Source organism: Eleutherodactylus coqui, chromosome 1 (assembly GCF_035609145.1).
Source record: "Eleutherodactylus coqui strain aEleCoq1 chromosome 1, aEleCoq1.hap1, whole genome shotgun sequence".
Lineage (NCBI taxonomy): Eukaryota > Metazoa > Chordata > Amphibia > Anura > Eleutherodactylidae > Eleutherodactylus > Eleutherodactylus coqui.
The window spans coordinates 465,030,435-465,057,776 of record NC_089837.1 but is presented as its reverse complement, the minus strand read 5'-3'; the positions used below and the strand labels follow the sequence as shown (position 1 = coordinate 465,057,776).

The following is a 27,342-nucleotide window of genomic DNA, read 5'->3' as shown; positions in this document are numbered from 1 at the left end:
CAACACAATCTGCTCTACTAAGGATGCAAAAACCTGGTTACCATGCCATGCTGTAGACCCAAAATGCCACGTGGGCATCTTGTAAAGGGGGCTTTCTGAGCAAAAACTACTCATGACCTATCCACAGGATATTTCATCAATAGTTAGCCACCGGGAACCCGCCACTCAGGATCCCCGGAGATCAAATGATCATCCATCCCACTATCAGGGCAGCAGGGCTGGACATCATCATTGGGTTTGAGGCACTGAGAGTAGGCCGGATGATCAGCTGATCACCAAGGATCCCTATAGCGGGTCCCCAGAGGTTAATTATTGAGGGTCTATCCTGAGGATAAGTCATCAATAGAATTTGCCTGGAGAACCCCATTAAGTGTAATGTTTATCAATATACATAAGAGATGAGCAATAGTATGTGCAAAGGATTCAATTCACAGTAATGGCCCATTTAGACACAACGATTATCGTTTAGAATTCGCTCAAAGCCATCTTTTGAGTGATAACCGTTACATCTAAATGCACAGACATCGTGCCGTTTTCGTGCACGATTCGTTCCTCGCTCAATTCTAGTTTTCTAGAATTGCGCAGTGAACTCTTATCAGCAGTGCAGGCTGTTATCACGGCAGGACTGATAAGATTTTTTCAGCTCCTGTCCTGCTGGTAGTTCACAGCAGGACGCGAGCTGTAAGCATGGAGAACAAAACAGCTTATGCAAAACACCTGTATTGTTCGCTAAGTGATAGCGGCAGTGTCCCGCTCCGCCTTCATAGCTCTTTAATAGCTAATTAGCTACTATAGACTATGCAAAGATGATCGCTCAAAACTGTCACTCAAACTGTGGTTTGAGCGATTTTTGAGTGATCATCTGTCAGTGTAAATGGGGTCTAAGGTAGGTTACTTCAACAAGTCTTACACTATATGGTAATAGTGCTCCATAGGCTAATTTTCTAATGTGCACCCCATTCCGTTTCTGTGTATAGATCACCAGGGAGTCCACCATTGCATCCTGTTCAGCAAGTGTCAGCCTATACTACAGCACAGAATGGTATGGACCAAAAGGCTGGGAATAAGGCACAATGCAATGCTTTGAAACGCGTTTTTATATGCCAGTTCTACCAAATAAGAACTTAGAAAACCTGTGTATGTGCATGTCTATTAAAGGGTTGTGCCTTATTCCTAGCCTTTTGGTCCATACCACTCCATTCTACATATATCTAACCACAGATTGAATGTTTCCTGGGTTGGCTGCACCCGGCACCCCATGCATATACTTGTCTTGCTACTTCACCATCAAGATACTTCATTAGGACAAAGATCTACTCACCACCATTGGTAGCTCCACTCCTTTTTCTCCACCATATCATCTATTCTATAGCAGAAGCCTTGCTTCCTTATTGGCACGATGAGGATGTGGGACATGATGAAGATTTGCAGCTCTTCCTTCATGTCTATTACCAAGAGAGATTCAAATCAATGATCTCTATATACCAGAGGTGCACAACCTGCAGCATGGGGGCAACATGCAGCCCATGATGCCATTTTGTGCAGCCCTCAACCATCTGGTCAGACATATTTGTCTGTGTCTGGGGGGTTGCTCACCTATATTCCTATATCAGAGAGAAGATGAGCAGCATGTAGCAGTAATACATAAGTACTATTGGTGTACTATAGGGCCATCTTTGAGACCCCATATTTTGGAAGAAGGGGGTTGGGCTCCTGAACCCTGAGTGGCACACTAGAAAAGAGTAGACGAGGTGGAGAGGTGATCAAACATGCATATGGCTGTCATCATTGTAGTTTATGGGACTAGTCAACACTTGGCTATTTCAGCAATACACATAAATTACAATGGAGAGTGCTGATTGCATCCATAGTCTTTTTCTTTCTGAACCGCCATCTGGGAAACTGAGAAGAAGGGGACCCACCATTCTACTAATAGGTTGGAGTTCTGGAAGTGTAAGTGCAAATAAGGGAGATGGAATAATACCTCTGCAGCGCCACCTATTGGAAGGCAACATTCCTTCAAGTCAAATTTAGACTCTTTATACAAGCCTTGTAACAATGACTGGGAATTGAAAGCAATTGGAAGTGCAATTGACACTTATAATACACTTATGGCATATACTTTCACTTGGGAATGTTCAAACTAACAATGTTGTCTTTAGTCCAGATCATGTTATGCATCCCTGCTATAGACCAATGGGTAGGTAGGCCATGTACATAACACAAGACAGTTTCCTAAGGAGCACAGAGAAAAACATTTTTGTACTCCATATAATTAGAGATGAGCAAGCGTACTCGCTAAGGCAAATTGCTTGAGCGAGTAGTGCCTTATGCGAGTACCTGCCCGCTCGTCTCAAAGATTCGGGTGTCGGCGGGGGTGAGCGGTGAGTTGTGGGAGTGAGCAGGTGGGAGCGGAGGGGAGGGGGGGAGAGAGATCTCCCCCCCTCGTTCCTCCCCACTCTTTCCCACCGAGACGAGCGGGCAGGTACTCGCATAAGGCACTACTCGCTCGAGTAATTTGACTTAGCGAGTACGCTTGCTCATCCCTACATATAATCCATTGATTTTGTTGCATTGGTCAAGCTCTTTCCCTCTCTCCCACTTCCCAGTAAATTCCTATATAACAGCTCAGTGCAAGTTTTTTAAAGGTTTACCATTAACAATGTTCTTGAGTCCATATTCACTTGTTAGGTTGCTTTTGAAAAGTGTAGTCATGGTATGTACTAGTAAGACCCTGGCTGTGCCTTTCAGCTATGTTCCTTACTTTAATGGGGTTTTCGGACTCACTCTCATGTTCCATTCTTTGTGATTAAATGGTGGCAAAGTTTTAATGCAAACCAAACTCATATGCAACTTCCTCTTGCTTGTAAAGTTTGAATTTCATTAAGCGGAGTCATAAGAAATGTTTAGGCTCATGAAGTAGATGTGTTTTAGATGCATACCAACCAACTTACTCTAGTTTTGACATCTGCATGGCATTCTAGAAACAGTGAAAGGACCAAAAAGTACAGACAGATACTACACTATTGTCCTAATAGGAATCACTTTGGGTACAAAATACCTATAAACTGATGTATACTTCGAAGTGATGAGTAAATCATACTCTTTGGCCAAAGGAAATGGAATAAAATGCAAGGTTAAAGGGGTTGTCTGGTTTAAGAAAAACTATTTTCGAATATCCTATTAGGATGGTTGGAGTTAAGAGCCCTCATTGGTAACCTCCATGTATAAGTCTAAAGGGAGACTGTCTAAAGAGATAGTCTTTCTCTCTGGTCCAGGCCTGGCGGGCCTAGAAAGTTAGTTCATTTCATAGACAGCCCATTGATTTCAAAGGGCACCGTGAAATTCTTCCTTTACCCTGTTGTGGTGCAACAGGGAAATTGAACACTTTCTGCAAGGTTCCCCCACTGATTACAGCTGATCACAGGGTATCTTGGCAACAAGGTGGAAAACCGCTTTGAAATACATTTTGTTAAATATTTCGAAAAAAGGAATCAGATATGTTAGTGTATACAAGGTTACTTACTCTATTATTCTCTTTTAACAGGTATGCCAAGTGTGGACATCCGAAGAACTTACCACATAAGGTCCTCTGTTCCACTTGATGGCTCCAACTTGCAACTTTTTTTTGACAGTGCAAGAGCTGTGCAGTAGATATGTGAATGAACGCTACAACCAGTCATCTGGGATACTGATTCTGGAAGACCAAGACCTACAGTATACTAGAAAAGGATTTGTGATGCCTAACATGTGTCATGTTTCAGCTGGAAAAACCATGGCGCAGATGACCTTTTCACTCCACGAATGTAAAAAGTCAACTGTGGACATAAAACCACTTGTAAAGAAACCCTGTGGAAGTTATTTATTCAGGAAAAGAAACATGAAACTAATCCAAATGGAGCCTTCACTTCTATGTAAAGTCTGCACAAAAAAAAAAAAATCCTTTTTTTCGGCTTTGGAAGGATCTCATGGAAGGATCAGCTACCTGCGACTCTATTCAATTCTTTAAAGACCTAAAAGCTCTTGCATTGCATTTATGGATGGCTTTCTTGCATACATCATACCATATTAAAAGAGGGTAAATATTATATCCGAGGCCGAGCTTCAGCAGAGAACAATCCCTGTATATTCTCCAAAAAAACCCAAGACCTACCAGCATCCAGTGGCACCAAAGAATCTCTCGTCAGTACAGCCGCCATCGGAAAAATGTGCGGGAGTGAAAAAAATATTACACTTAAGACTTTTTGAATTTCCTTGTATAATGTAACATACAAGGTAGAGACAGAGCAAAAACATCCCTTTGAACATCAACATGATCCAAATTTGTAACAATATGGTAATGCTATGGGTTGGCATGTGGTAGCTTCTTGTTGAGCGTTTGATAGATATTCCACTGGGAGATGAAGATCAGTGACTATCTATATTATGTCTTAGAAATGTAATAGCACAGCACATAAAGGAGTTCTTGAAGAGTATATCTGCAGGTAGTACAGCCGATAAAACCTTAAAGGGCATCTGTCATCACCTGTGAGCCCTGTAAACTACATTATGGTGCTCAAAGGTGAGGAGATAGAAGTTCGGGGGGCTACTTTTTATACTCACCACGTCTTCCGTTCCAGCGTTGGGTCCACGGGAAATCATTGTGTGTCCACAGCTCAACTCTTCACAAGCCTATGTGCATCTAGAGATCAACGGGACAGCACACTGATACATTATTGTGGAAAGAGTCAAGCTGTGTGTAGGCACTGATTTCTTGGGGGCACAATGCTGGACCCAGTGAATATTAACCCTTTCCAATCCAATTAGTATACCGGTTTTCCCAGGGGGCTTACTCTTTTTCTGCTGTTATACAACGGCGCTATATGCTGGCTAAAGCCAGTACTGCATGAGGTGACACGTTGGATAGGCTCCGACAACAGAGAGGCTTGCAATATACAGTAAGAGAACCCCAACGGGCATCTTCCAACATCAGAGCTGTACAACCTTAAAGCATAATGTCTTTAGACGTCAGACAGTGGATTGGAAAGGGTTAAAAGCTGCTTCCCAGATCCCCATCTGTTCACCTTTTAGTCCCATAACGTAGTTTAAAGGGCTTAAAAATAATGACAGATGCCCTTTAAAGAATGTTTATGCATGTGTGTCGAATGTTTGGCTATATGGAAGGTGCTTGTACTTGTGCTAGAAAGTTAACAAACTGCTGCTTCTCTGTACTCATGGCGTTCATTCTGGATAACATGTCACATACGTATATGTGAAATTCTGTAAACCATATAAAACATTGGGGTCATGTATTCGTTTTATCCATTGCAATATCCCTGAATCTGCAACGTATTTATGAAGCCATAGGACGCTTTGCTGCGTCTTAAACTGGAGCCTGTCGTATGCTGTTATCTCGATGGGAACAACGGGTGTACAGGAGAAGGCATTATGACCACATACCACATATAGTTTTTAAAAACTTGAGATATTTGATTTAAAAAACACATGAAATAAATATAGAATACAAAATGAGCACCATATTTTCTACATATTTACTCCATTGCTTTGTATTCCGATTGACCCATGAGCCCAAGTGTATTCAAAATAGCCGAAGCTTTAATCCAGCATGCCTCTACACCTCTGATATATTGTGGTATGCACTGGCGTAACTATAGGGGATGTGGTTGCACCCGGGCCCAGGAGCATTAGGGGGCCCATAAGGCTGCTCTTCTTCCATATAGGGAGTCCAGTACTATGAATAAAGCATTATAGTTGGGGGCCCTGTTACAGGTTTTGCTTTAGGGCCCAGGAGCTTCAAGTTACGCCTCTGGTGGTACAATATATAGTTTATAAAGAGTCCGGCAGTTGCTTATATCCCCCTCTTTTAAAACAACATGACGTTGAGCCAAAAGAACAAGTATGTTAGTGGGGGCCAACAGGTATCTATTACGGCCAGCTTTCATTCCCTTGCATAGTGGAACGGACTTCTACAAAGAATTTATGAAGAACAATTAAACATCACATTAGCAATTCATCTTTTATATCAGGCTTATATTTCATTACAAGCATAAACTGGTAATACGTGGTATCCACTTGATTCGCAATCCCTATCAGCGCCACTATAAGCAGTGCCTCCTAGACAAAAATTAATTTGAAAACTGGTACTTCATATGTTTCTGCCTTTTGCTATACATAAAGTAATAATATTCATGATCTCAGTCCCATATGACATCATTTGAAAACAATTAAGGATGTGGCATACTGCTGTATATAAGCCAATCAATGGGGCTTGTTTTGACGGGTATAACAAAATCCAACCTTTAGAGTTTTTGATGTCCTCCAAACTCCTAATAATGAGCTAAACACATAGTATAATTTTAGAGCTTGTCTCCTGGTACCCCTGGCAAATAACTGCAACCAGTGAGGCAATTCACCTGGAAAGTTGGAACCCACCAGAATGGGGGATGCTTGAACAAAGTAGATTTCCATTCTGGCTCCTGAGCAAGATATTCCCCTCTATGAAATCCATATTCCCTAATATGGCATATGAACAGGGTAATCTTCATTATACAGCCCCTTTAAAGGGGATTTCCTGGCAAAAACTATTGCTGCATTGGCTTACTTTTTAGATCCCTCCCATGAGGAACATAGCATTAGAAATTCTAAAGCTTCAGGAGAGACGAGGGAAAATGCGCACAATTGAATGCAAATTCATATAAACTGCTATCTAAGGGATCTATACACATACAAGATCAGTCTTTGTATATAAGATGAGGGCTTTAAAGGAAACTCCCTGATGAATATTTTCCCCCCAGCTGTCCAAATATGAAAAATAGCATGCCAGTGGGTGACATTTCTAGTACTCCATGGGCGATTTGGCAGTGTTACTATATGGGAGGCATGGATATAAAGTGGTTTAGAATGGGACTGGGGGTACTGAAAGGGGTTTTGACCTTTCCAAGGTTTTCTCCAAGAAATTCAGATTTTCCATGGAGACAAAACACAACCGCCATTTGTACTGTAGCAACATTACTAATAGTGAAGTATGTGTGAATGATGACAATCTCTGTATAGCGCTACAGAACGTGTTGGCGCTATATACACAAAAGGGATAAAAGTATAAAGTGATGCATTTTATAATTTCATTAAACAATGTTCACTCAGAGGAGTGCTGGTTAAGTTGTACATGATAATTTATGTATATTTACCATCTGTTTAGAGTTCTGTAATTCATTAATTAAACTATTGCTTATAAGTAAATCCTTAGTGCTGAATCCTCAGTAAGTCAAGGGCCGTTAGCGGAAGGAGAAATGTCTGCAACCCCCTTGATAACTGATTTACATTGCATGGCAGTGTATACAGCATTAAAGCCTTATAAGGGGGTTGCAAAATGACAATATATGTATGTTGTACATGCATCAAGCTCAAATACTGTGGACCGTATGGCATATCATACATCATGTTATGGTTTCATGTTATAGTACTGGTTTCCTCATATGGGGCAAAAGCGTTTTGGGCTCCTTCAGTCTTTAGAGTTTGATGTAACTACAACTTCTGCACCTCCTATAGCTACCCCCAGGATATTGACTATTGCTATAGAAGGTGATAGCTTGCCATTGAAACCAGGACACATTCTTGAAAAGACTCCAGCAAAGTAAAACTGTTGTATATGAACAAAATTGCGGTTCCGGAGCTTGACACATGTATCTCACATTGTTTGTTTTGCTTGGATGTGCCACTGACAAGCTCTTTGGCAACGTCTTCTCCAGCTGGGGAGAGTCTGAACTGTATTATTGTGCTAGAAATACATGTATAAATAAATAAATGTTCATTGTCACAATGTTAGATATTTTATAACAGGGTGCTTTGTATAGTTTGAGCTCCATTCTTCTTTTCTTCGGGATTCTTCTACGAGAGAAGTTTACTTAAACAATTGCCAGCGAGTCATACACAAAGTTTAGCTGAAGGTGTGTTCACACCATGTTTTAAACTACATCCCCAATTTCTATCTCAGGGTTAGCACCAAAAAACAGTATCCATACAAATCCCTGAATGAAACCGTAGGTTTTACTGGTCTCCGTTTGACATGGCTTCTATTCACTTTCCAGCATTTGTGCTTGATAGAATAGCTGTTACGTCTGTAACCAACCAACAACATGCAGAAAACCGAACAAGACAGACAACAGGTGGCCAAATACTTACCAATAGTACTAATACACAAAGGTAGATGGAATTTCTAATATGTTTGCACAAGGCATTGGTTTGTATTTTGGCCAGAATATGTAAGCTCACAAGCCCACGTCAAGGGTCCTCATTGTCTTGTGAGTCCCTACTCTAACAAGACAACTAAAAGCACAAAAAGGGAACCCTGCCTACAATCATCCCAATAGGGATGTCCCCACATGGAACCCCATAGAACTACAGATCCCAAGAACAAAACGTGACAATAGCATGGTTGAATATGCTATTCTGCATGGCAGAAATGGTGGATAGGAATGGAAACCTGTTTGCATGTAATTACATAGTTGGCAGCAAAAAATTGAAATACAAGATATCAGCTCACCACCGTCCACAGTTTTTTTGCCATTGGAAATTGCTCACGGTGTATTGGGGAGACTGAAGTGCCATTCTGGACCTTGGATTGATACTTAGAAGAAAAAGGTAGATTTCTCCATCACCGGTTAGAAAAAAAATCTTTATTTGTTATAAAAGTTTAAAAAGTCAAAAACACTGTGGTAATATATAGCTGCTAACAGGTTTCAAGCTCTTACTCACAACGTGTGTTTGTTGTCATCCTTACAGTTTAAAGCTGGTTTCACATGAGCATATTATGCCCATATTTCTGCGTCCGTAATACAGATATGTGTCCTGAATCGATCACAAGGTTTAATGACCAGAACGATCACCATCATTGATTCCTATGATGGTGACAGTTCGGCTCAGCAATCCTTTTGTCAGGCCATGTCATGTGAAACTATCCTACTTTTTATGCACTTTTAAATGCATTCCAGTCCTGGTTCCTACTTAACTTCTACATAACCTCTATCACTGGCTATGTCATACATTCTATGAGTAAGAACTTGGTAAAAGTTTGAAATGCATAGGAAGCTATATTTTTCTGGGTTGCACACTCATACCCACCTTTATCAGGTGTAATTAGCCCTGCTTACTATTAGTACTGCTAGAATGGTGCTCTGGCATGGAGGGGCATCATACCATAATTTGTTCTGGTATCAGAAGCAAGCTGTCAATCATTAAGCAAGGGTAGGGGCTGAGCAAAGACCAAGAGCAGAAGCACGGGCTGCGTCTGAGCCGAGTGGCCCGCCCATCAGATTCTTTGTGATGGAAACACTACCAGAAAAAATCATGGTATGATGCTCCTTCACATTTGAGTGCTGATCTGGCAGTGATAATAATTAGTTGGGCTGATTTCACCTGACAGATTTACTTTAAGTGGTGATCAATTAGAGAATTAGACAATGTTTTTTACGTCATGTGACATAAAGGGGTTTTCTGAGTTATATATTTTTAATAAATTGGTATGCCCCATGGTGAAAACAAAATACAACATCTTATACACACCTCTTCCAACTCCCTGCATGTCCAGCATCGTACCACTGTGCTCGGTGCCAGGTCTGTTTATAAACTGTAGAAGTTATCTGTGAATACGACATCAAAGGCTGCTGCAGCCAATAAAACCTTAATGCTGAGATCTGTGATTGGCTGCAGCAGCCTGTGATGCCCCTTATTGCAGCCTATAAACTAAACATCAGACAGGAGACCAGAGCTGCAGTGCTGGAGGTGTAGGGAGCCAGGGGAGGTGAGTATAGGATGTTTTATTATGTTTAAGTCAAGGAGAGCACTAATTAAAAAAAAAAAAACTTGGGCAACCCCTTTAAATCAAACTGCAGGATACAGAAGAGAAACACTTTCAAATTAACATATATTTAATGTAGTATGTCACTCTAATTAAACCTTGTTTTCGTTTTAGTTTTTAAACTGGGTCTAAGTTCAGGGAAATCATTATCATCTAGACCAGAGGTAGTCAACAAGCGGACCAGGATCCGAATGTGAACCTTGGCCACCAACTATCCGGATGCCTGCTGTCCAAACCAGGAGAAGGAGCGGCTGCCAATTCCCCTTCCCCTCCAGTAACTCCTGTCAGCTTCGCTCCTTTCCCTGCCCAAGACTCTCAGTAATCTTGAGAATAGAAGTCGGGGGTGTAGGAAGAGTGAAGCTAAGCTGTGTCTCATGGTAGAAGGTAGCACAGGGCTCATCTACATGTGTTTACTGATGAAAGGAGAGGAGGTAGGACTTTAATTTGGGGGGTAATAAATAAATTACCTGAAAGCGCTGCAGAATAAGTTAGCACTATACAAATTACAAGTCCCTTCCCCTTTCCCCCATAACTGAAAGAGGCATTTGAGGTAGCAGCAGGAAGGGAAGTGTAATTATAATTATGTGCCTTGTTTTAACCCTTGTTACCTGTGTTTGCTGGACTTCAGCAGACTCAGGTAAGTGGACCTTTACAAAGACTAGCTTAGTACCCCTGGTGTAGACCTTCAACTAACGAAGCTCAGACTACAGCATCACAGGGAAGCCCATTCTAATGAAGACAATGCCCTTCTCCCATTTCCAAAACATTGAAGGGCTACTCAAAGGAAAGGGGCAGTCTTGCCAAAGCTGCCGATGGCTGTCTTCATCATGTATATCAATTTAATCACTATCATAAGGCCTCCGGCACACTAGCATGTGGGGGCCGGTGCGAGTTGTGACCGGGCTTCTGGAGCGCAACTCACACACATGAGAAGTGTGCCAGAGGTCTTATTGCTGTTTCTTCCCCTATGTTTTCCAAAGGCATGCTTACGTCTGGCCACTGAGCTATCAGTACTATTGTAATGTACTCACCTTGCTACGCTCCAGAGCTGACCTCTACTTCTAGCCATCGTTGTTGCGCGTGTCATTACAGATAACTAATTAAACTCTCTGGGTGAACTTACGGCTATGGAATCATAGCTATGTGGAGGGAAATGAGCTGATCACAGGGGGCAAGACAAACCGGACTCAAAGCGATCAGCTGATTACTATGGCAGCTTCATTCTAACAAACTGCTAATTAAATAATAAAAGGGGTTGTCTAGTTAGAAATGGCTTTTTTTTTTAATTCGAACCTAAATAAGTTAAAACAATAAAGCAAAGGTACTTACCTGTCCTCAGCTTCAGCAATTCAGTGCTGCAGCTCTGCGGATCACCCAGTCTGTGTTGACAGCAGAAGTCAGGTGACATACAGGGCGCCATGATGCCAGGAGTTAGGAACGGTGACGCCGCATCCTCCGATTGGCTGCAATGTTGACCTGCTCAACACAGACCAAGAGATCCACAGAGCTGCAGCGCTGGTTTACCAGGGTTGAGGACAGGTAAGTATTGTTTGTTTTCTTGCTTTAGATCTAATTTAAAAAACACATTTTGTAACAAACAACTGCTTTAATCTTACTTTTCAGTGCATCCAAGTTGATGTTTCAGTGCTTTCCATGCTGCAGGCTTCAATTGTGAATCACTTGCTAAACACAAATCTGGATTACTAGAATGTAAAAAGTTCTGCAGAGCGAGGGCTGCTCTTTGTAAAGCCCGTCAACTCAGATTAAGGCCTTGGCACACTAGCCATATGTGTGAGCTGTGCCCGAGAGACTTGGGCAAAACTAGCATCGGACAGCACAAGAACACCAGTCCACATGCTGCCCAATTTACACGGACATGGTACATTGACATGCATTCACATGTCCTATTTCTCATCTATGAAACTGATGGGAATAGGACATGCCATGAGATTTTTCACGTGGACCATGGCTCTTCGTGAAAAGAAGTACATAGCCACATAGGCCTAAGAAGGAGCCAAATGCTGTTTATGGACAGCACAAGGTCCAAAATACGGTACTGTGCACCTAGCCTAAGCGAAGGAAATCTGCTCTAGTGGACATTCCCATAATATAATGGAAAATAGTAAATTTCTTGCATACTGATACTTTGATATTTTCTTCAATTTAGACATTCAGAAGTGGAGATAGGTCGAAAAAAGTTAATGAGTAGAATAACAAATTCTGCAAAAAATTATGTATAGAATGGAAATTAGCATTTTCGAGGAATAACCTTCAACTATCTGCACAATTTATCCTGCAGTTAGGTAAAATCCATCCCTTGGGCATCACCACCAAGGCTTCATCGTTCCTTTATTTTCCTAGCTGCTTGTATAAGAGGTGAAGGACGTAAGGGGTTACTCACATCATCGGAATGATGCACACTGGGACACATTTGTGCCATGACCGTGGCAGCTTTCGGAATAACCCCACTAGTGCATACTTGTCCCCCACCCCCATATCATTTGCTGGAGGCATTTCAAACCACATTAAATAAACAGAACCAGGTCTGAAAGGAGAAAAAGTTAATAATAGGGGCTGCTCTGCGTTTCATCTCAGGAAGGAAGCAATTGCCGGTGGTTTGCAGTTACTTTGGTTGCACAATTTGCAGGCCTCTCCTGTAGAGAGACTTGTGAAAGACAGGCATACCAAGCTGGAAATACCAGGCTATTAACCCACGCTGCCCTGCTCAAGATCTGCTTAGGATCACTCCAGAGAGGCACAAGTATGGAACCGCCGAGGAGTAGATGAGATGGAACATGCCAAGTCTGGATAGTATCAGCACATGGTAATATCACATTAGATTACCGGGAGATCCTCATGTAATGTGAAGCTAAAGGCCTTAAAGGGTTTTCTTTCATGAAGATAACCGTTTGCGAATGGAAGTCGATCTCTGACGGTCCAACTTCTAGGTGGGAAGCCGTTGTAAGGCTATACATTTGTGATGCAGAGGGTGGGAAAATTTAGGCTGCCTTCATATATGCAGGATCCGATGCAGAATTTCCACTTACGGACGCACTGCGAAACTCTGCAGCGTTTACAATCCAAGGCAAATAAATAAGATTTTACAGATCTACTGCAGATTTTTTCTGCTGCAGAAACCTAAAAAATGCTGCGGATTACAAATCCGCAGCACGTCTATTTATTTTGTGGAAAGTGCGCAGAAATGCAGATCGATGGAGAACATAAAAACCGCACCAAAATCCGCAAATACATTTTTATAGCAGATTTTGAAGCATTTCGGGTTGCAGAAACTCTTTGGAAATTTGCGATGTCACTGTCCACTGTCACAAGGAAACAATCGCTTCCACAGCAGGAAATCCGCGTATAGAAACGCAAACGAATCCGCAACAAAAACCGTAACAAATTCCATAAAGCTCGTTAGTTCTCGCCGTCTGCAGAAATGCAACAGAAATTCTGAGCAGAATGTCCACAGCTCAGATGTCGTGTGTGTAGGGTAGCCGTAGAATTTCAGGACCCCTCCCCTCCATTGATCTCTATAGGGAATATGAATTTGGGTTTTCTCATGGAAAACCCCTTTGAAGCCCTTAAAACCACATGGCATACATTTAGATCCTGGGACTTCGAGGTTTGTAAGGAGGGCGATTCTGACAGCGGCATTTGAATGCAGAATTCAGGGTTTCCGAAAGGCCCCCACGATGAGATCAGATTACTGTCATGTAATGTCATACTATGGAATTAGATCATACTGCAGATCAAACCATTGCGAGTTCTTGCCCCCTATGGAGACGAAAGAAAAAAGTAAAAATCAGTTTTAAAAAGTTTTATTAACTATTAAAAAAATAAAAGGTAATAAATGTTTTTTTTTTTTTAAACTTTTGCCATACTTAAAGGGGTTGTCTCGCGGCGAAAGCGAAAAAAATTTTTTTTCACTTTCCCCCGCATTCTGCCCTGTTAAAAAGAAAGCATAGGTTAGTTTTTAAAAAGCACATTGCACTTACCTGCATCAGCGTTCTGCAGCTTCTTCTATTCTTCTTTTAAAGATGGCGCCGCTGGTCTTCTCCCACGGTGGACCGCGGGTCTTCTCCCATGGTGCACCGTGGATTTTCTTCTCCTTCCTTGCGTTCCATTGCCGATTCCAGCCTCCTGATTGGCTGGAATCGGCACACGTGATGGGGCGGAGCTACAATGACGACGCGGTGACCAGCTCTCCGGCACGAGCGGCCCCATTCACCAGGCAGAAGACCGCACAGCGCAAGCGCGTCTAAAAAAGCAAGAAGCCAGCGAAATTAGATGGAGCCATGGAGACAGGGACGCTAGCAACGGAGCAGGTAAGTGAATAACTTCTGTATGGCTCATATTTAATGCACGATGTATATTACAAAGTGCATTAATATGGCCATACAGAAGTGTATAACCCCACTTGCTGCCGCGAGACAACCCCTTTAAAATAAAAAAATCTAAAAAACCCCCCACCAAAAATATATTTGGTATTGCTGCGTCCATAAAAGTCAAATCTATCAAAGTGATGCATTATTTACCCCCCACTGAGAATCTCACCAGTAGAAAAACTAAAACAAAACACCATAATCACGCTTTTTTGGTCTCATCTCCAAACCAAAATTTAATAAACAGCAAAAAGTTATATGTAATTCAAAATGGTATCCATAGAAACTACAGGACGTCCCGCAAAACACAAGCTTACACAACTATGGCTGTCAGATGATGGCGGCAGAAAATCATTTCTTTTTCCAAACATATTTTGTATTTTTTTTAAGTAGTACAGCAAAAAAACTATATAAATCTGGTATGGTAGTAATCTTAATGACCCATAGAATAAAGTTATCCTGTCATTTTTGCTGCAGTGTGTACACCAGAAAAACAAAAAACAACCCCCCCCCCTCTAAATATGGCAGAATTGTGTTTTTTTTTTCAATTTCTACAAAATCGCATGTGGCGCAACAAAGTCGCAAAACTTTGTAGTACCACATGCAAGGATTTTCGGGGGGGGGGGGACCTTGAAATATAGGCCCTACCCTGAAAATAAGCCCTAACTGCAGACTTTTTTTAAAAGTACACTTCACCCAGAAGCGCTGTCCATGGCTCTGCTGGTGCTGCTTCCCGGGTCCTCTGCACTGGTCTTCTTCATCTCTTCTGGCCAGGGATTAAAAAATCCCCTCTTCCTGCAAGTGCTGGCTGTGATTGGCTTACGCTTAGCCAATCAGAGCCAGCGCTCGATGAATGGCTGGGATTGTTTCATCAAGAGCTGGCTGGGATTGGCTAAACGTCAGCCAATCAGAGGCAGTGCTTTGAGGAGGCGGGGATTTTTCAATCCCTGGCCAGAAGAGATATAGGAGAATAGTGCCGGCTAACCAGGGAGAAGACGCGCCGGTTTCACACATAGCATTCTTAAGAAAAACTGTGTTCTTTGCTGCAATTTTCTGGGCCTTTTTGTTGCACTTTATGTGGCTAAATGTTAGCAATGGGTCAATAGTAATTTCTAAAATGCAAATCAAATACAGGGGGAAATTTAATTAGTGGTGTGCGCCACAATTGTGGTCACTGTTGCATCATATATTATTGACCTTTGGCACTTGGTCCGCTTAGTAGGAGGGGCATGGCCTCCAGAGTCTGACACGTTAACTGTAATGTATGTCAGGAACTGACATTATAGCAGGATCCACGCCAGTTCAGGCATGGCATAGGTTTGCAATTCTGAAACATGGACCTGCAACAAAGTTATTAACACCTCTCTATAAACTTGGCACATTTTTTTCCAGCTCACCGCTGCTGAAGGCTGGCATAAGTTCTCCAGTCTTTAGTACATCTGTCCAATAGTTTTCTTCTATGGCATTTTTTCCAAATGCAGCAAGCTCTTTGTTGAAGCGAATGTCCTTGGACTTCCCTATAGGAAAAAAATATGTATATAAAAAATCAATGCTTGAAAAAGCACATGGCATTCATATAGTTTTTTTTACAAGCCTGAAACCTATGTCTGATCTTTAACGTTGAGCTTCATCTTTAGGTTTATGTCTTTGGCTTCTGCAGACTGGCTTTATAGACCTGCAAGAACTATACGTGCTGCTGTGTGAGATGCCATGAGGCCACCATCAAACGAGCATATTTGAGCTCTGGATTTGGTCCGTGTTTTGAGTTTAGCTGGACACGTTCTACACCTTCCTGAGACAAGACTGGCAAGAATTGATATCTCATGGAATCCGAATAATGGGAGGCGATGGTGGGGAAGGCAAAAGAACACTGGCCAACATACATTTATAGAGGACTTGCGTACTGTCGATGTTTCATAGGATGGTGCCGAAACTGCTGCCTTTGACCGTCATCGATGGTATTCTTCTGTTGATCAATGCACCGAAAGGCGTGGGAAGACCTGAGTCTAATAAGCAAATACGGAGCTAATGTAAATCTGTGTATCTTTTCAAATGGCCATATTTTTCATGGTTGTTTTTAAAAAAAGCGGTGTGACTTATTTTTTCTGGTTTTGCCTCCGTATTGGTATGATTTTCTATTGGGAAAATATAGATCCGTATTGAAAGCATATCCAGTAGAAGCTAAAATATACGGAGGCAAAAATAGATCCAATACTGATGATATAGAGTTGTGATGTCATCTGTAACACGTCTATAATATGGCTCTGTATTACATAGGTGTTACTATGCACTCTTCTGACAGCAGTCTAATACACATTAGTTGGATCATGCACTGATGGCGGCCTTCTAATTCAATTTCTGGCTTATCACCATATAGTGTGAGTCGGCATAATGTACAGACGCCATATTTAAAACCCATTTGGCAAGGATCCTTAATGAGGGCTTATTCATATGAGCGTATATTGACCGCCGTTTTCATGGCCAGCCGATATAGGCTACCATCTGATGCATTGGATTCCAACGCATCAGATCACACTGGCATATTCCCGCGGCGTAAAAGTGCCTGGCTGGGCGCTTTTACGCCCGGGCAGGAAAGGCTGACTGTTAAACTCCCCCTTCTCTCCGCCTCTCTCCTCCCCTCCGGCTATTTGCAATGGGGGGTGGAGCTAAGCTCTGCAGAAGTCCCGACTCCTCCCATAGCTGGCTGCGGATAATGGGTAGGGAGTGAACGGGAGTTTAGTTCCATCCCGCCCCCTTCCATTGCAAACAGCTGGAGGGGGGGGGGGAGAAAGGAGGTGAGCTGACGAAAGGGAGGGAAAGAGGAGAATAGCTTAGCAGAGCTAAGCTGTCTTTCCCTGCCTGACGGCATATACGCCGAGCCGTGCATCACATAGTAGGCGTGAAAACGACAACTGATATACGCTCATGTGAATAGGACTATAAAAGTAGAAGCAAGGTAATAAGGGCTGCAGAGGGAATTGTATTGAGCTGCATTCCCTGTGAATCCATCAGCAGACTTGCCACACAAAGGGCGAATTTCACAGCAGTTTCCAGGCAAACCCACACCGAAGTCCACAAGTAAGGGTGGACTCACACGGACATAAGCGCAAAAATGTACGACTTTTTGCTCATGACCATCGTGCTATCGTGAACATATCTGCACATTTTACTGTGCTTTTTGCGCTGCCATTGACCATTCACATCCCCGCAGGACACAGCCGCCCCGTGATTTAAAAGGCCGTGCATCCTGCTTAGTGTCGGGTGTTTTCGATTCGCTGTGAAATTATGCAGCGTATTACGCAATTACGCAGGTATCAAGTATGCATTTTGGCACCTCCCATAGACTCCTATGGCGCCTTTGATGCACAAATGCACACCAAAATAGAACATGCGGCTTTTTTTTGGCGCTTGCATTTAGCAAAAGTGAGAATAGACCCATTGTATTGCATTTTTTGTGCATTGCATGTGCAGATTTTGTGTGGCCCGCACTAAGACGTGGAGTTTGGGCAGATTTGACCGTGGCATAAAAATGATGGCTTGTGTGAATCCACCTGAATGGAGCTTTCACATGGGACGGAATTAGTCCGCACAGACATCTATGCGTCACAATGTTATCCCTATGGGGCTTGGATTCCACATCTGTTAAAATCCATGCATCTTTATTTCGAAACCGCAAGATTAAATTCCGTAGCGGAAAAGCTTTTTGCTGCTTAATTAAGAACGTCTTACGGAATTGTTGTTGTGGGTTTATAGCATACAAGAGATATAATTCCACAATTAAAGTCTAAAAAAAAAACCCAAGCAAAATGCTCTGCGTTCCGAAGTTAAAAGCGCTACGAAATCCGCGCCATTTGGCAAAATCCACAACTGCGCTGAATCCTGACGAATAATGCCGTCCAGTATGAAAGCACCCAAAGAGGAACTGAAAAAAACTTTCTGTTCCATATGAGGGTGTTTTATGACACATGCTATCGCATGCAGGCGGCGAAGCCGCTCCACAACCCGCAGCTGAAATTCTTGCGTATTTTCAGTGAGGCAAATCTGTGAGTATTCTGCTAGAAATCCGTCCTATGTGAAGCCACCCTTAACCGTTTAAGTGCCACAGTCAAATCTGAGAACGGCATTTAAATGTGCCAATCAGGAATCTGATGTCTAGAATGCTCTTCAAAACCACCTGCGATGAAATTGCAGGTCAAAATGCAGTATAATGCAAGTTCAAGTCCACAAAAGGAGTAAAAATAAGGAAATTATTAATTATGTTACTAATAAAAAAATACTAGAAGCTTATAAAATCCTCCAATTCTCAGTTGTTGTATCAAAAAAATAAAAACATGTAAATAACATAAAAAATTGGTATTATAAAAATATTATTTTCTTGTCAGGTGGTGTTACCTGCGCAGGATTGATAAAATCCTGCGCAGGTAACACCACCTGACAAAAAAATACACAGTGGCAGAATTACACTTTGACAGCGAAGTCAGACAAGCATGTATTTGGGCGCACGTATGTGCGCACAAAACCATGCGTCTATTAGAACCATTGGTTCCCTATTATGCTGTGTTCACATGTCTGTGTTTTACAGGCATGAAAGTACTTCCACCTGTAAAGATAGGACATGCATGCACTACATAGGTTCGTGCTGCGCAAGAATCCCCGTGGGGAATTCCCACATTGCTAAACACTGTGACAGCACTGTCAAAGTGTTCAGTGATGAGGGGACTTCCCGCGGGGATGAAGGAATTCTCTGCCACAGCTGTCACACCTTTGGCAGAGGGTCGCGATCTTCTCCCATTGCTTTCAAATGGGGCCGGCGCTGCAGCTGCCCTATTGAAAGCAATGGGATACAGGCAACCCCCACAATGATTTTCAGGGAAGAGCTTTAAATATAAGCCTGTCCCTAAAAATCATCCCTAGCTTATGTAAAAAAATATATACTAACTTCTTTGCTGCTGTTGGGGCTACAGCACGTCTTGATACTTGGCTCTCCAGCACTGTACTGAAGTTCTTTCAGCAGGCGAAGATTTAAAATCCCCACCTCCTGAAAGGGCTGTGTCTGGTTGTCTCAGAGTGAATTGAAGCTGAGGGCTGCCTGTGATTGGTCACAGCACTCAACCAATCACAGGCAGCACTCAGCTGTCAGTCAATAAAAATAAATGTCTTTGAAAAATAATAAAAGCAAAAAAACCCTATACAAGTTTGGTATCGTAGTAATCGTACTGACCCATACAATAAAGTTATCATGTCGTTTTTGTTGCAATTTGTGCGCCGTAGAAACAAGAAGCACTGTAAGATGTTGGAACGTCATTTTTTTTTCAAAATTTTTTCAAAAAGTTTTTCAGTACATTATATGGTACATTAAGTGATACCATTGAAAAAAACAACTCGTTCCGCAAAAAACAAGCCCTTATACAGCGACGTCGATGAATAAATAAAGGAGCTACGATTTTTTAAAAAGAGGAAAAAATGAAAATGGAAAAAAAGGACCACAGCATTAAGGGAATAAAAAAAAAACTATATAAATTTGGTATTGTCATAATTGTACTGACCCACAAAATAAGGATAGCATGTAGAGATGAGCGAGTACCAGAATGCTCAGGTGGTCATTACTTGAGCTGAGCTTTTTGTAATGCTCGAGAGCTCGATTCGAGTAACGAACCCCATTGAAGTCAATGGGAGACTCGAGCATTTTTCAAGGTGTACCATGCTTGGCATAGGGAATGGTTCTCTCTCTCTCCTGAAATTTACCCGAGCAAGTGACAAGTACTTCGAGTATGCTAATGCTCAATCGAGCATTAAGCTCAGACGAGCATGCTCACTCATCTCTATTAGCATGTCATTTTTACTGCACAGTGAACACCATAAAAACAAATGGAGATCTGGGTGGAAACATCCATTTCTCACCAACATACATACTGTTCCTGAAGGTTCTTTCCCACCAACGTACATCGGCCCGGCATTTTCACGGTCGGCTGATATATGCTATGATCTGATGCATTGGATTCCAAGGCATCAGATCACATGACCGTATTCCTAAGATGTAAAAGCACCCAGCTGGGTCAATATAGTGTCGGTCCTTTTTACGTCGGGCCCAGAAGGTAGTCCTGGAACTATCTTTTGGGCCGGAATATGTTGGCCACTGCATGGGCTCCTATGGGAGCTAATGACAGCGGTCGGAAAAGGGAGGCGGGAGGGAGTTTAGCAGCGTGACTGCTAAACTCCCTTCCTCCTCTCTCCTCCCCTCCGGCTGATTGCAATACGAGGGGGCAGGATGTGAGTGGAGCTAAGCTCCTACCCCCTCCCCTTGCATACAGTCAGAGGGGAGGAGAGAGGAGGTGACTCGGCAAGGGGAAGGGAAGGGGAAGGGGCAACGGCATGGTGGCCTCGGCGAATATGCGCCGGCCCATGCCGTCTTAACGGGCGCACAAACGTTAGTTTTGTGTGGCCGTTCACCAGTTTTTAATCCTCAGATTGTAGCATATATCGATATACACTTGTGGGAATAAAGCCTGACACTGCTATTAGGTGATGTAAAAAGTCACCATCACTGCTTGGAAAAAACAAAACGCACGCTTTGCGGGGGGGAAAAAACATTGAGATTTGTTGAAAAATTCCCATCTGAAAGCAACCTGAGGCAGAATTGGATATTTTGTAGCATTTTTTTGTCTGAACTAAAATCACAGTGACCAGATGTTAAAAGTAGAGTATGTCTATGAGGACCATCTGACTATCCCCTACATCTGAAATGGGTACCAGGCAGGTCAAAGTTTAACCTGACTCATCATGTGTTTTCTCAAAATCAGCAGTGCCAGAGGGGCCTGGCAGCCACTTATCGCCTTCCATAGAAATAACACATTTGGCTAATTAGAACAGACATCTTATTTGCGCAGAAAGGTGATAGTTTTCTGACCAACCAATTGCCTAACGCCATGTCATCTGTATAGCCAGTTTTAGGTAACTTTTACTTTCTGTAAAAAGTTGAGAAATAACCTGTTGTCTAGATTTAGAAACCGAAATTACAGATCAGATTTAGGTTCTGTTTCAGGTGACACATTGTTCTCGACCTCCCGATAAGTCATGCAAATGAATAACACAAGTGTCACAGTTTGCAGTTTCCTTATGTCAATGGGTTTTAATAGAGTCCTGCTAACCTTAAAGTTAAAATTGTGGCACAAATCATAGCAAAAGGGCTGCATGTGAAGTGCCTCCAAATACACTGGCAGCCAAGGAGTTAAGATTTTTAATGGTAGAAGAAGTAAACACAAGGCAGCCTCCTTGTGTTCATTCATTTCCTAATTAGCTGTTCTGTAATCAGCGTTTCCTTCCTTAAAAGTTTCAAGATGGACTTTGCTAGAGCGCTGTTTATCCGTCAAAGGCATCAGATCCCTTTCATACAAACCAGTACGATTATTAGCAGCCACTTCACTGATATCATATAGGAGCTGCTACACATTGTGCACCTATTGAAGTATGCCAGCCAACTAACAGGTGGTGGCGGGTGGGGGGATGATTGCTGCAGCGGTGCATAGAGCATAAAGCATGAGCTTCCAGACAGCTGAGATTTCATTTAGATCAAATCCCTATGATCTTTATTTCTGCGTGCATCCCTTAGGCCTCGGTCACACAGGTGATTTTTTGCGCGATTTGCGCATGCGATCGGCGATTTTATAGAACCATTGCTTTGCAATGGTATCGGACACATGGGCGCTTGTAATGCGCTTGTCCGATAAATTATAGGACAAGAAATCGCAGATCGCGGCTATCTGCGATCTGCAATTCCTTGTGTTCTCTATATGCGCTCAATGGGGCCGGCGGAACCCCAGCTGTCATTCAATAGCTGAGAGCTGCCCCTGATTGGTCCCTGCGCTGAGCCAATCAGAGGCAGCACTCACTCACCCATTCATGAATTCATGAATGGGTGAGTGAGAGCTGCCTCTGATTGGTGAGGGCTGTTACCAATCAGAGGCAGCCCATTCAGCAGGCGGGGATTTTAAATCCCTGGCTGCTGAATACTACACAGAGCAGTTCAGGAGAACTACCGGCCGGCCACGGCTGAACTCCGGTTGCACGGACAAGGTGAGTATATATATTTTTTTTATTTTTACAGATTTTTGGATGATTTTCAGGGAAGGGCTTATATTTTTAAGCCCTTCCCGAAAATTCATCCTGCGCTCGACGGCAGCCCATTGCTTTCAATGGAGCCGGCTGTATAGCCGGCTTAATTGAATTCAATGGGCTGGACAGCGCTCCTGTGCTTGGGCCCGTTTCAAAGGAAACGCGGCTAGGAGCAGATTTTTCCGGCGATTTTTCGGCCCCGGTCACACGATTTGTGGATGCGCATCCGTCATGCGATCCGTAAATCGTGGCAAAAAACGCCCGTGTGACCGAGGCCTTAATATGTATAATTCCCATTAGTAGGCAAAGAAGCAGACTGCAAGGCCATAAACCCTATAACCTTATAGGGAGGCCATCTGCCTCAGGGTTCTTTCCCACGAGGAGATATACAGCAACGGCGTTTTTACGTTTTCAAGCCTGCTCCGTATAAGCGCCTGAATGGGGATTTTTCTGCGATCCCGGCTAGCGTTTTCTCATCCATTGTCGAGTGTCGTTTTTAGCGAAAAAATACGCCGCACCCTGGAAAACCCTTGCTCTGCCAAAATCCTCAGGATGCCTTTCAGTGCCTATATAGAGGCACCTGTAAGCTTTTCACAGCGTTGGAGGCTGCAAAAATGCCTTCCCCTCCCTTCTCTTTCCCTGCTCCCATAGGAGTCTATGGGACCTGCCGGCATATATTGGCCAAAACATACTTCCAGCACCATGTTTTGGCTGAGCGTATATGCGCCGGCCACGTATTTGTTCTTTTTTTCACGCTCCCAGCGTATTTAAGCGCAGTATAATCACCCATGTAAACGAATGCATTGCAAACCCATGCTTCACATGGGTAGCGTACATACGCCCAGGTGTGAAAACGCACCTTATATGCGCTCATAGGAATAAATCCTTACTACGTAGAATGCCTAATACCCATAAGAAATGACACGAGACAGGGTGTTGGTCTACGTGGAATCATGTCCATTAAACATGTAAGTTACAACAGGAAATCTTTCACTTGTGTGCCCAGGATGCCGATCTGCTGAGAGACATGTAAAGCAAACTGCACTGGTCAAGGGTTCACCCACCAAGGAGGAAGGCTGTGGAAACCTATAAAGCCTGATGAGGACCCCCACTAAGATGATGTGTTACCTTCTTCTAACATTAAATGATGAATGGCTACACCTCCCAAGGTACATAAGGTACATATCTAGACACCCTCATGTTCAGTAGACATCTGCCTTTAACACCTTAGTGACGGTCCCATAGTGTTTTTACATCCTGGCTTTCTGGGCTTTAATCCTCAGGGATGTAAAAACATGCATTCCCTGAGGATTAAAGCCCCTTCCAGGATCTCACGTCGCGCACAGAAGGGCTTGTGCATGATGGATAACAGTGATCATGTAAAGTAAAAAAAAAAGTGTGAAAAAAAAGTTTAAAAAGTTAAGGTTTCATCTTCCCTCACGGATCATATCCATGAGGGAGGATGAAATAACGGACCTAAGGCCCCTGGATTTATCCACGGACTTTACCCTGGCTTCTGCACACTCGCCCGTCACCAAAATGGCAGATGCTTGCACAAAAGCCGCAGATTGCCAGGGTAATTTAAAATCTCCCTGCTCTTGGCTACCAAACATAGCCAAGAGCCTGGAAATTTCACAGGTTGCCGTGGTACGCGTTCCCTGGTCACGGGATTGCCGCTATCCAATGGATAACGGCGATCATGGAAAAGTAAAAAAAGGTAAAATTTCACCCCCATCACGGACCGATCCATGAGGGGAGATGAAATTACTGACCTAAGGCCTCCGGCGATGTCCCACGATGGGATCTTTATCCACGGATCTATCCCCAAATTCTGTGCATTCGCCCGTTGGCAAAATGGCAGATGTAAGCACAGAAGCCGGGAAATTTAAAATCTTCTTGCTCCTGATTACTAAAGGTAGCCAAGAGCCTGGAACAGTGACCGAGGGCAGCTGTGAGTGGTCTCTGGTCACATGATTGCCATTATCCAACAGATAATGACAATTACGTAAAAGTGAAAAACTGTTGAGCTTCAATGCTCCCTTTGGTTTGGGCCCCGTTGTGCATACGGTCATAATTTTAAAGACCACAATGGGTATGTCTCTGAACACGGGACAAACAGGGCTATCCATTTTGGGGTGAAAGTCTTAATTCATTTGTTTGCTGTACAAAAAAATGAAAATCGTAATGTTATCATGTCACTTATACCACATGGTGAACACCGTTAGAAGTAATAATAAAATAGTAACAGTATGTTAGGCTGAAAGAAGATATATGTCCATCTATTCCCCCTATCTGTTCAGCCTATTACCCCTCCAAAGAGACAAAATACCCCAATGAGGTAGAAGTCAATTTTCCTCATTGAAGGCAAAAAATTCCTTCATGACTCCAAGCCTGCCAATCAAAAAAATCTCTGTATCAATACTGTAACACTCAAGAAAGTTATCCAGGCCTTAAATTCCCGCCTGCTGGTAGCTCTAATTGTGATTGGCTGAAGTGCTTCAGCCAATCACAATCATAGCTACCAGCAGCCGGGGTTTTTAAATTCCCAGCTGCTGATACCTGAGAACTATAGAGTCGGGGACAACGGCAGAAGTCGTCGCTAAACACCCCGGCAGCCGTCAATGGCTTTTTAGGGAAGGGCTTCATAAGCCCTTTCCTGAAAAGCCATTTAAAATAGTGTACATAATAAGAAGATTACTCACCTGCCGGAGCTCAGCCGCTGCTTCTGCAGCTATCCCTGGCTCTGTAGTTCTGAACTATCAGCAGCCAGGGATTTAAAATCCCCGCCTGCTGTTAGCTCTAATTGTGATTGGCTGAGCACTTCAGCCAATCACAATTATAAAGCCCTTCCCTGAAAAGCCATTGACATGGATGCCGGCAGCAGGATTCTCTACCGCAGCTGTCATTCTCGGTTGGGAATTGAACAATTGCTCTGCTGCATCTGCCACAGATGTGGCAGATGTAGCAACAGGGAATTCTTTTAACTAGTGGGGGTGAAGGAAACATCTGCCGGCAGATGTGTTCTTCATGCCCGCGAGGGTCATGGCAGCGGCGGAGAGGTAGGTATTTTTTTAAAATTTTTTTTACACTAAAATGTTTCTTTTTCAGGGAAGGGCTTATATGTAAAGCCCTTCCCTGAAAAGAATGCAGGGGGCCGGCAGAGCATTGTTTTGAACAGAGCCACCAGCAGCAGCTGCGGCTCCATTGAAAATAATGCGTGCATTCCCAATCGTGCATGCATGTCCTATCTTTGCAGGCACACCTCTAAATTTTATAGCACTAGTTCTTCTGTCTTCAGCAATACCTTCATTGTAGCCTCAATCTACTTATAGGACACATAGGTGAGCCTATAATGAAGGGAAATTCCAGGCCCCAATACACACTTGTGCACAAAATAATACCTACCCCCCCCCCCCCTTTTCCCTAAATTTTAGATAAAAGTAATAAGGTAAAACTGTGTGATATGTCTGAAAATATGGATAATTTTGGATGGGCACATGGAGCAATAAAACCAGGTATCTCTCCTCCCATACTTGCTGCAAACCCAATACTTTTTGGGGGGTTATTTCTTGACCTGAGTGGCAGGAATGGAGCGTAAAAAGTGGACCTTCGCAACTCCTCGGATTCGTAATCTTGCTGAGCTTCGGCGGTCTCACACAGAAGGCGCTCAACAAGCTGCTCCTGGGACTGCAGAAAGGTGAGCGTTCTCGGGGCTTCTGTAGGCATTTTAGTTAGCGATCTGAATAATACAGGGCCGTATGTAGAATCTGCTTGTGGGGGCCCACAGCGGATCCCAGCTGTGAGCCCGGCCGTGGCCCTACGTACGGCTGCGTAATATACTGCACATAACTGCGTACTCACGCAGGCAGTCCTGCGCAGTACACCTTTTTTTGTTTATATTTCCCGCTCCGTCACTTAGTGATGACGTAGATATCCACAGCCCATATGCAATGCAATTGTAAATGGGCTGCGGGTATACCCGCAATCATAGAGCACCATGGGCTCTATGTCGCGGATATTCACGATAAAATAGAACACGCTATTGTTTTCTGCGAGTGGATTACGTAATTCCGACCCGCTAACGTGAGATTTGTGTAATTCAATGAATTTGATTGATCCGCCTATTACCGCTGATCAAACGTATCCTGAATGCGCAATTTCCATCTAGTCATGTGACACCGTGGGAACAGGGGGCAGGGTAAGTAGGAAAAAGAGGCTCCCGAACTCCATATCTCCTAAACTATAAGCACTATAAGATACAGTTTCTCTTAAATACTAAACTAGGCTGTGCTCTTAAGGGGTTAAAGTCTAAAGTGAAGTATAAAATGCACTAAATTCTATACAAAGCAGTTTGGTTTGTGGTGTTTTTGTGACACTTTGGAGATCAGTGGCATTATTTTGCAAACACAGCTTGCACTGGATATGGCATTTTTGTTCTTGCATTTTATTTTTCTAAAGGACTTGCAAAATGCCAGGAAAAATGTACATATAGAACGACGCTAAGTAAAAGAGCAGTATCAATTAACCCCTTCCCACTCCAGGGCGTAAGTTTACATCCTGGAGATAGCGCAAGATCATAATAGATCTGGCGCTATCCGAGAGCTGGCTGTGAGTGTTAGCCGGCCTCTCTCTATGTAGATCGCAAATGGTAAGGGTTCACAGAGGGAGCACGCTCCCTCTGTGAAGTTGACGGGCTCTCGCGATGTTATTGTAGAGAGCCCAGCTGGTTGCCATGGCAACTGGACGCCAGATACCGATGTCCTGTATTGCCATAGCCTGTGATCGCTGTATAAGCAATAAGGCATTGCAGAAGAAAAGTCTTGCTATGCCTTATCACAGCGATCATCAGTGCTGTGCTGTAAGTCCCCTAGAAGGACACAAATGGTGTAAAAAAAAAAGACAATAAAAATATACAAAAAAGAAAAATGTAAAAAAAAAAATGTTAAAAAAACCCTTTTTTGTGCTTCTTCTCATATTAGCATAAAAAAG

General features: G+C 43.0%; 1 protein-coding gene across 3 annotated transcripts in view; it reads left to right on the top strand.

The window, feature by feature from the left end:
- LOC136584493 (twist-related protein 2-like) overlaps positions 1-27,342 on the top strand; it is a 296,978-nt gene that overhangs the window by 52,289 nt on the left and 217,347 nt on the right. For 2 of the 3 annotated variants that reach the window (XR_010787285.1, XR_010787284.1), the window contains exon 2: positions 3,548-5,700. The gene's annotated coding sequence lies outside the window, so the exon portion shown is untranslated. Of the gene's footprint in view, positions 1-3,547; positions 7,825-27,342 lie in introns of those variants that run through there. The other variant, XM_066584318.1, reaches the window with a different exon arrangement.